Below are 10,528 nucleotides of genomic sequence, written 5' to 3'. Positions count from 1 at the left end.
GGAGTAAGTCCTACTCAGTTTAATGTGGCTTACACTCATGTAAATGAGTATACAATTGCAGCCTGAGCTCAAGGTGATTTTTTTCTAAGTAGACATGTATACAATTGCATTGTAGGGGGAATTTATTGAATTGTTTTCCCTAATCAAGTATCTGCCAGATTGCTAAGAGCTAATTAGAGCTTAAATGCAAATCATAATATTTCTCCTCCTGTATTTCTACTGATTGAATTTTGAAAAAACAGTTGAGAATCTAGACCTGTTTTACCATCCTGTAGAACAAATGTTGTTAAGAAAGCGTTTTAATCAGATCTTGAATGCATTTGAAATATTTTGCCAGAATATTATTGTTGTTGGCTGCCTTTGGCACCAGATTTTTGTTGGGAAAGCAGGATATAAATTATATTGATCTGATCTTAATAAATGAATCTGCCCAGTTTCAACACTGCTTTTTTAGGGTCAGTTTACATGAGGATATTCATCATTTGATGAATATAATATCAAGAGAAGAGGTGAATAAGGGGGGCAACCACTATGGGTGAATCACCATAGGTAAAGCTGTAATTGAAAATGTTCTCTGTGGCCCATTTAAAATTGTACTGAACATCTGGGAAAATAAAGGCCTACATTCTCACTACCAAATGGGCCAGGAATTGCAGCCTGCAGGGATCCCAAAAGAAAACATAGAACCTCCAAAGAAACTAGCTCAAGAATTAAAAACAGGCAAAACACTTCACCTCCAACACGATACCCTAAAAAGGTGGCAACACGCACCCTTAAAAACATCCCAGGAAAAATAGTCACACACTTGCTCACCCTTCCACCAAACTTACCATACAGCAATTGGGGCGCCTTTTCTTCCTACTTTTCTAAAGACTTTTGAAGGGGGGCTGGAAGACTAGGCCCAACCACTTTCTTTCTCTTCCAGAGATCTGGGTAGCGGGAGGCCTGCATTTGTCTCATCAGCCAGCCCTGCCACTGCCCAACATACAAAAAAATAAAATAAAAACCAGGAGGGGCAGAGACCTTAGTGGGCACTAAAGTGTTGGGTGCTTCATGGCATACAGCAGGCATAGACAAACTCGGCCCTCCAGATGTTCTGGGACTACAACTCCCATCACCCCTAGGTAACAGGACCAGTGGTCAGGGATGATGGGAGTTGTAGTCCCAAAACCTTTGGAGGACCGAGTTTACCTATGCCTGGCATACAGGATGTGAAGTTCACACTGTTCCTCGGTTTGTCCCCAGCACCTGTCTTTTAGGCCATAAACATGTTTTTTCAATATACTTTTAAAATATTTTTTCTCTAGTTTTAATCATCTTGCAGTGCAATTATTAAACGGAGGTAATATCATGTGACTATGGCCTGTGATGTGTTTAACTGATAACCTTGTCCCATGTAGAAGGGAAGTACTTTTAATCCTTGCAATACAATTAAACTAATGTAATTAGTAGCATTCCTACAAAATGTAAGATATAGCGCCACTCAAGTAAAACACATTATGGTCCTGGGCGATCGGATGCCTTCCCCACTAAGAGTAATGCACACAGACTTCATTTTTCACAACACTTGTAAAAGATTTATTTGTTATTCTCTTTTTCCCACTTTGTTACAGTTTTTGCCTTTATCTTCCCCCCTGCTCCTTGGGGTAGAAGGATGTCAAAAGGTTCCAGTCATTTCTCCTTGGAATGCTAAAGCGGCGAAGATAATCTTGACCTTTTCCAAACACAGTGTTTTGATTTGTTGGGCACTGCATTTCTTTCTGGTTTACAGCTGTCACTAGCCTGTGGAAACAGTGGAATTAGATTCGGTCAGTCATTAATTATAGACGACACAGTGGAAACGCCAGTATACCTGTGCAGTTCAATACAAACAAGATATACAAACGTTTTTGATATTCCATCACCATGGCCTAATGGGGATGACAAAGCACTCCAGATTCAGTTCACTAGTGTGCAAATGCAGATGCCTTAATATTTAAATATTCTGTGCCCCCCTTGTCATGCTTCAGTGTTTATCTGTGCTCAGTGACGGAGGTCAGTGATTGATGTGGCTCTCCAAATGTTCTTGGATTCCAGCTCTCATCAGTCCCAGTCAACACGGCCAGGGTTGATGGAAGGTCAGGGATGATGGAAGTTGTAATCCAACCGCATCTGTAGCGTCGCAGGTTCCCTATCTCTGGTTCCGATGCTACAAATACAGTCATTTATAGATGGTGTTACGAGAAACTAAATATATTAAAGGAGGCAAATAATAATAAAATAATACTAGCAAGTATTTATTAGAGGGGTATTTAAGCAAATTATCTCTTGCCAAAGTTGTATTTTAATTCATTGTATACTGAAAAGCAGAGCAATTAGCAAAACACTGATAGTACTTCTGGCAGTTTTAGGTTTCCTCTCGCAATACTATACACATTTCCCTGGGAGTTAGTCCCACATTGCGGCTTATTTCTTATGATGTATACGATTGCACAGTAAACAGAAGCAGGTTCATGCATTTGCTTAAGCACATGAAATCTGGGCTTGGGGGGCAGGGACGTAGATGCAACCCCACCCTCAACATCCCTGTTCATGACAATCCATCTGCTCAGTCCCCAGCCATCCCCATGTTGAGGATGGAAGGTCTGCAGAGGGTTCCCACTTGTGTTTGCTTGAAAGCGAACAAAACCCTTTATGTGATCAGGTACCCTGATAAAACAGAAGGGTGAACACTTGGAGTGTTCACATGGTCGGACAAATGCTGTCAGAAATACTGATAAATATGCCCCTCCGATCTTGTAACGGTGCATTTTTTGGCATGTTGTTATCTTAATCGTTATTATGATTAAACAATGGGTAACAGAAGCGTGAGCTTTGCCTTTAAAAATGATTGAAAGCTGGAGGATTGAATCTTGATCCCACAGAAGCTTTCTCCTCCCCTTTTGGATTGCTGTGATGGAGAAGTTCCCTGAGTACAGTTGATTTCCCAGTTATATTTATGTAAAATAAATTTATTGTTAATAGGCTCAAAATATCAGGTAAAAGCAAAGCAGATTAATTCTAGAGTTGTCATGCATAGTTTGGTTGCAGGTGTCATATTGATGGATCACTTGTTAATTTCTAGCCCACCCTTCAACAGTTTCCCATGGCGGCTTACATGCAGGCCTTGGGAACATCTGCTTGTCAGCTCTTCCCATCTTTCTCCCTTGAAAGTTTCATCTCTGTCTCCTAGAAAGAGATTTAAGAAGGAATAAAGCCTGAGAAATTAATCTATACTCATTTTCGAGTTTCAGATGTTACTATATCCTGTACTATTAGTGTTCAACATCAAATATTACTTTTACCCAAAAGTTCATGTTAAAGGAAAAATGACATTTATGATGCCTGTACACCCTCAAATTCCAGAATTAATATTAGATACTTCTCTAAACTGAGATTCAAGCAGAGTGAAATGCCCATTAAGGAACAAACTGGGAAATTTATTCATCTCCAGAAGCTGCTGGCTAAAATGATAGAAAACATATATTTGGGTATAGCTATGCTTTTAGAATTGAAAATTAGGAAACAGCATTAACAATGCAAGCCTAATTATAATGTTGAGGAACAGATTATGCCTAGGCATCAATGGATGTAATTACATTAGGAGTTTAGTAATATATGAATCCTAGGCTTGGTAAGATTTCATTATGTATACTAACTAACTGATTATAGAAGAGAAGAATAGTTCTAGATCCTTTTTGACCTTTGTAAACAGTACTTGTTCTTATCTGACAATGAAGGGGTACTATGATCGTTTGTGTAGACAAAGATGGATTCAGAGGCCATTCATCAATGGTCTACCAATGGCTATTATCCATTACGCTTATATGGAATCTCCAAGTTCCACTTCATATTAGTTGCTTGGAACAACCTTGGGAGAAGGCTAGTAGTGGCAATTTTCCCATGTAAGGGTGCTGGACCTGTTCAAATGGCCCACCCTTGGAGACTGATGGAAACTGAGGAGTTCCTGAATGTTCTGGGTGATCTTCAAGCAGAGATAGCTGGCAATACTATCAAAGCTCTGGTTTTGCTATGGAATAGCAAGATGAAACGAGCCATTGATACGATTGTTTCCAAGTGTCCTGGATGGTGTCGTGGAGCCTGAGTGGCTCCTTCTTATTCTGGGGAGTGGCGGGCTATGAAGTAAGCCAAGCAAATGGTTGTTTTTGTTTAAGTAAGTGGCTCAGTTCTGGTTCCGAAGCTGAATGAACCCTGGTTAGTGCACATAATCATGCCTCCAGTGTGGCAGTGCAGGCTGTGAAGAAGGCTCATTTCTCAATTTGCATTGCATCCTCTGGTAGTTGATAGATGGAGTTATTTCAGGTGGTCCAGAGCTTACTGATTCCCACTGTGGCTACACAGTGGAAACTGGCTACACAGTTTCAGGATAAAGTTGCTTGACTTTGGAGTGACTTTGACTCTGCAGTTATTACATTCCCAATGCCATAGGCAGTGATAGGAGTGCCAACTTGAGTAGGAAATAAATGGGGGCAGGTAAGCTCCACCCCACATAATCAAACTGAAGATGTGGCACAAACAGCACATTTGAATGGCAGTGCTCATTAACTCTGCGGGGCGAGCACCCTCAAATATTTTATTGTGTGTGTGTGAAGGTACCTTGGCCCATAGGAGTTGGCTCCTATGGGCAGTGATAGGTTGTGTGGTTAGTGTCAGCTTATGCAGTCAGGTTATATGAACAAGGTGCCTATTCCATACTCATGTCTTGTTTGAATAAGGGGGGGGGGGTCCTTCCCCAGAGTGAGGCATTCTGGGTAAGGTAACCTTGGAGAGTGCCTGCACTGTCACCACTTTTCACAGTGGCTAGAAAGTATTTTTTAAAATGAGTTAAACATTTAAAGCTGCTAAAGTAAATTTAAACTTGTAACTAAACTTAAAGTTGATCCCCCCAATTAGAATTTATAGCTGTCAGGAAATGTACCCTTCTGAGCTTCCTTGTCCATAATGTCTTGGCCTGAGAGTAGAGTGCCTAGATGTAATAAGGCATTGGGTATTTATGATCGCAACACATGCTTTAATACTTGTGCAGGGAAAGGGAATGCATGAAGCTCCTAAAAATACTCCATGCCTGCTTAAATATCACAAACAGTTTCCTTAAACCTGCTATAAAACCAGCCAGTCATATAATGGATCCATATGGCTCTTGCTGATTGGAATGAAACTTCAGCCACTTAGTACATTTACAAAGTGTTACATAGGAGATACGTAAACACATTTCAGCAACAACAGGTAGGTAGCCCCTGGGTGGTTTTTTGTGGGGCTTTTTGCCTAATTTCATTCATTCATTCGTGTGTGTGTGTGTGTGTGGTTTGTTTTGAGTTCTGAGCAAGAGGAAGGAAGGAGGAAGGAAAAGAAATGCACGGAGAACAAGTTCTATGATAAAGAGATCAGGAAAGGGGAGAAAACATAACTGAATGTAAACATATGTATTTTCTATGCACAATATCCCAACTGTACAAAAATAACTGTAAATAAATAGCTCCTATTTCCAAATCAAAATAAATTTGGCTTTACCAAACCAAAATAAATTCACCTACACTGGGGAATGTTATGGTGGTAGATGCACGCAACCAAATACTCAAATATCTCTCATACATGTTGTGGCCTTTGGTTCATTCTGGAACAAGTTACTTCAAAAGCAAAGAGAACAATCTACTTTTACAATGAGAAGAAAACATAAACAACAAAAAAGATTCCCATTTCCCTCTGGTTTGTGATTTGTTCATTTACCACCTGCATATCCATTTCAAATTATTTGGTTCTCATATAAGGCTTGGATATTGTTAAAGCTAGCTGGAATTTAATACCTGAGGACTGCATGGTGCTTCATATGTTCCCAATGTCAATCTACTATAGGAAAAGGTAATATATGGTTCACACAATTGATATCTAAAGGTTAGCTACAAACTACTTATTTTCCTGGTTTTTATTTTATTTACTCAACCAAAGACTCGTGTTTCTTATTATTATTTCTTTAAAGCTAAACAAGGGGACTGTGGCTCAGGTGGATGCAAATTGTTCAAATATCCTCTTGCCTTCAACATATGAGTAACAACAACAACAATAATTTTTCATGAATGATATAAAATTGTGTTAATGCAAGTTACACTGCACATATCTTACCGATATACAAGGTGTGAAGTGAACATGGAATACCTACCCATGGTTGATGTTCTCCTAAAATTGGGATGTCTCCTAAAACAAGTGGGGATATAGTTGAATATGAAAATGCATATCCATGTCAACAAACCTTCATGAAAACCAGTAATCCACTAACACTTTTTTCCAGACTTTGGTGTATTTTGGGAGATCTATGTGCAATTATTGTGAATATATCTCCTCCTAATTTTATCATCTAGAGTAGCAATTTATTCCTCCATGTCTAGCTCTCAGGGAAGTTTAGAAGAAATATAGAAGTTGTCAGCACATAAGAGTCAACACATTACTGCTGTACTGCAGCCATTTATAATGAAACCAAAATGAGCACTCACTTGTTTGGCATTAATTTAATGTCCCACTTAGCTCCTATCAGATGCAAATAGCTGCCTCATCCGTTTAAGGGTTTCTGAGCGTGCATATAATGAAGTGCTCTGTACCTGTCAAGTAAGCAGAATTCATAACCGAAATCAGAAATGGATGAGGAAATTCAGTGTCCTTGTTAAAAAAAAGAAATTGAAACTTCAGACATGGCAATGTCAAATTTATACTTCATGTTGATTTTCCGCTGCACGTTTCACCTATATTACCCCCTGGGCTGAGCTTTCCAGGACAGAATGTCCAAGGATACATATAAATATACCACATTCCTAAACGCAAAGTCAGCAGGTGGCAAAGTAACAGCTGCAGTTGTCAAACACACTCAAAACAAAATAAATTGGTCAGCCAACCTCTTGTATTTAAGTCATTTTTACATCCTGTATTTTAGAGGGGGAAATAGCTTAATTTTAAACAGTATTCTAGTTATGATCAGTCTCCCCGGAGAAAGATTTTTATGAGTATAAATGGAGATAATGACTATCATTAGTCACTGCCATTAGCATAAAGCATTAGAAACTCTTATGCCATTCATAACAGACTTTGACATGACAGTAAAAATATGTCTTCCTATCACTTCTGCATGCTTTCTGACTACAGCTGTTTGCTATTCTTGCACAGCTAAACTGATATCAAAAGGGTGGTAAGAGTGGTATTTAACAGCACCTTCATCATCACATCTAATTGTTTTCCACCACAGGGTGTGAAGCTTTATGTTCTCTATCAACCAAAAACAAACAGCCATCCTGCTTAATGGCTGCTCAATTAATGTTTATGGTGCTACTTTTATACCATGAGTTATTTGACAAATAAACTCCAAGAAGCAATTTAAGAACCTCTGAAGCTTAATGATAACCCAGCTGATATTTTAAAAAGAGCTAGGGGGGTGGGGGAAGGAATCCGTAAATAATTTCTTACTTGCAGGCTCCCTATGAGATTCACTCTCCACCTCCTGACATTTTGAGGGATGTTTGTTGGCCATCAGGGGATGGGCTTTTTTTTTTACACCTTGCCCCACCCTCCAGCCTTAGGAGCCCTCAGAAAAAAACAACTGTGTGCAGTAAGAGCCTTCAGAGGGGAGCTATTTCCATAGCAAGAATTGTGAGCAGAGAGCACCTGTGATTTACCATCAGGGATGGTTGGTTTCACCTGCGTGGCCCCACCTTCCAGCTCTAGGAGCCATCAGAAGTGAGTTGCTTAATGGATAACTGGCCTGTTGGTAAGCTGCGGCCTTCCTTAGTGTTTTATGTGTATCTAATGAAATCTTAATTGGTAATTGCTGATCATTATTTTTTAGTGTTATGCTGCAGTAAAAATGTATCTTACTAGGCATTGTTTTGTTTTTATTGTGTGGCAGTGTTTAGACTTTGATTTTTGGGTGAACTGCTCTGAACACAGGTTCACTTGTGGGAAATGAGGTATATAAATAAATTGAGAATGGCAGTGGTTGTAGTATTAATTGTCAAAATGGAATGAAGATGAAATCTAGAGAGAGACAAAAGGTCTGCCTGTCTTCTTTATAGCCTTGCTTGAAATTATTGTCAAGTAAAATAGAGATGAGTTGGGCATCCCAAGTCATATAAAGGTGACACTAAGTTCACCATACTGCTGAGTCTTATCCCTGTGATGTCAAGTTGCCCTTTATAACATAGAGATGATCTATCCCTTATCATAATTCTTCCTCCATCTATGCGGAAGTGGTTACACTGATTAAAAATGAGAGTTCAAAGACAGACTTTCTGCTATTGCTTTGGTGCCTATTAATTAAACACCTTCTCTTTTGTATGAAGCCCTAGTAGGCTGTGTAAAATTAACATAAATAATATGCTTTCAATGAAGAGGTGCCACTGCAGGTTCTGAACGCAAATGATTTCGAGCCGCTGTTGTTAACTGCATATAGCAGTAATATATTCATCCAAGATTTTTTCATTCCGTCTTCTTGATCTCTAGTTTCTAATGATATATTACAAGCCTGTGCTTTTCCTGCGCCAAGGCAATTAATCATTAATATTCTTGTGTACCCCAAAGTAACTGGACAAAATTAGACAAGAAAAGAACCAGACTTGAAGGCTGACAAAAAATTCTTATCGGAAATTACATGTATTTTTATATCATTAATGCTCCTTGATAGACACACAGTAAATCTGTTTTAATGGCACCACTATAATAATATAGTAGTCTTTCTTCCTAATCTCCTAGAGACACCAATAGATCACAGGGTCTGTTCCTCAACAGAGACAAATGAGTTGGCGTGTTTTAAAAGCTGTCAGGCCTTTCTGACAACTTCCATCTGAGAAGGCGGCAGAGCAATGACAAAGTTATCACCTGACTGGCTGATGTTTGATGCTGACTGCCTTTGATTAAGAGGCAATGAGCCATTTTGGAGTTCATTTTGCTGCTCCTAAGCACCTCTTCATCGAAAATTATGCAGTTGGACTGATTTGTATTTGATTAGTTTAACATCACAGTTTTATTACGTGTAATAAATAAAGTCAGATTTTATGGGGTTGCTGCACATTAAAAGAACCATTGAGGAGGGTGCAAAACATATTTTTATTTCCTGGGTTATTTGCCTGACATTAAAAAACCCCCACCCTATATGCATGTCATATTTAAGCAATGTCACTGCTTAAACACTGGTTGCTTTCATAGGCTGGTATTTTACTACTTTTCTTGTACGTATAGTGAAAGCACAATGCTGTCCGCATTCTAAAACAGGCTTAAAGAAATTTTAACCACAAAAGCCAATACAGCCCACCTTACTTGTACTGTGGCCTGCTGGAGGGTGGAGAACTTCACCTGTTGTTTGCAGTGCTAGACAGGCAATAAAAACAGGGAGTTTACAGGGGTGGGGGTGGGGGTGGGAGCTGCCATGCATGGCTGATGGATTTTTGCTGGCAGTGTAGTCCACACAGTCAGCAAACTGATATCTGTGTTAGGAAAGAAGTCACTTGTAAATATGGTGGTGCCCCTGTGCATAAACTGCCCTGTATTCAGACGTGAATGGATCAACTTACTAATTCTTCCCACATTGCACTGTGTAAAAAGTCCAAGCTTTGGTAGACAAATCCCAGGCTGAATCCCTGGCATGCCTCCTCTTAAAGAATTCCCAGTAGCAGGCTGGGATAAACTTCTGCCTCAAACTTCAAAGAGGCCACTGGCTTATCAGAATATGCAGTAATGGGCTCAACAGGTTAAGTAGTCTTACTTAGTATAATGTTGTTGCTTATACTTTAATTTATGGTGGTACCTTGGGTTAAGTACTTAATTTGTTCCGGAGGTCTGTTCTTAATCTGAAACTGTTCTTAACCTGAAGCACCACTTTAGCTAATGGGGCCTCCTGCTGCCGCTGCGCCGCCGGAGCATGATTTCTGTTCTCATCCTGAAGCAAAGTTCTTAACCCGAGGTACTATTTCTGGGTTAGCGGAGTCTGTAACCTGAAGCGTATGTAACCTGAAGCATATGTAACCCAAGGCACCACTGTATTGTGTATTCAAACTGAAATAGAGGTCGCATCTTTATAATAATACACAATCTGCAATGAAGGTTTCAAATGAGACAAGATTTGTCATGGCATACTTGGAAGCCAAGGGCTTTCCCTAGAATGAAGCAGCTTGTGTTTGATTAGATGAAAAACACAATCATTGCTAATTTTAACAGATATAGGTCCTGATCTGAACATGGCTGTGCAGAATCTGTCTCCATTAAACAGTTCTTCTGAGCTATACCTTACTGTGTTTGTTTTCTTGTTGGAGAAAAGCAAATGCGTTTCCTTCTCTTAAGCTTCTAGTTAATGCATGTTAAACCACATGACAGCACTGTAGCCAGCACTTGTTTATAGGTTCTGTGTTTAAGTTAAGCCCACCCCTAAAAGCTGAGCCATTTTGTTTGTTGTTCTTTCCCAATTTGTTGTGACAAGATGTTTCTTATCTCCATTCATCCTTTAAATAGATCCTGC

At 39.4% G+C, this 10,528-nt stretch overlaps 1 protein-coding gene across 6 annotated transcripts in view; it reads right to left on the bottom strand.

Moving 5' to 3' along the window:
• Window positions 1-1,554: 1,554 nt before the first annotated feature.
• KHDRBS2 (KH RNA binding domain containing, signal transduction associated 2) overlaps window positions 1,555-10,528 on the bottom strand; it is a 325,396-nt gene continuing 316,422 nt past the window's right edge. For 2 of the 6 annotated variants that reach the window (XM_083431748.1, XM_083431750.1), the window contains 5 exons: window positions 6,528-6,632; window positions 6,197-6,231; window positions 5,574-5,666; window positions 3,137-3,207; window positions 1,555-1,782 (listed from right to left, as the gene is read on the bottom strand). The gene's annotated coding sequence lies outside the window, so the exon portion shown is untranslated. Of the gene's footprint in view, window positions 1,783-3,136; window positions 3,208-5,573; window positions 6,633-10,528 lie in introns of all 6 variants that reach the window. The other 4 variants (XM_083431749.1, XM_083431751.1, XM_083431747.1 and 1 more) reach the window with 2 other exon arrangements.

Source organism: Podarcis tiliguerta (assembly GCF_965153285.1).
Source record: "Podarcis tiliguerta genome assembly, chromosome: 3".
Taxonomy (NCBI): Eukaryota; Metazoa; Chordata; class Lepidosauria; order Squamata; family Lacertidae; genus Podarcis; species Podarcis tiliguerta.
The sequence above is the reverse complement of the archived record's forward strand: the minus strand, read 5'-3'. Positions and strand labels throughout refer to the sequence as shown.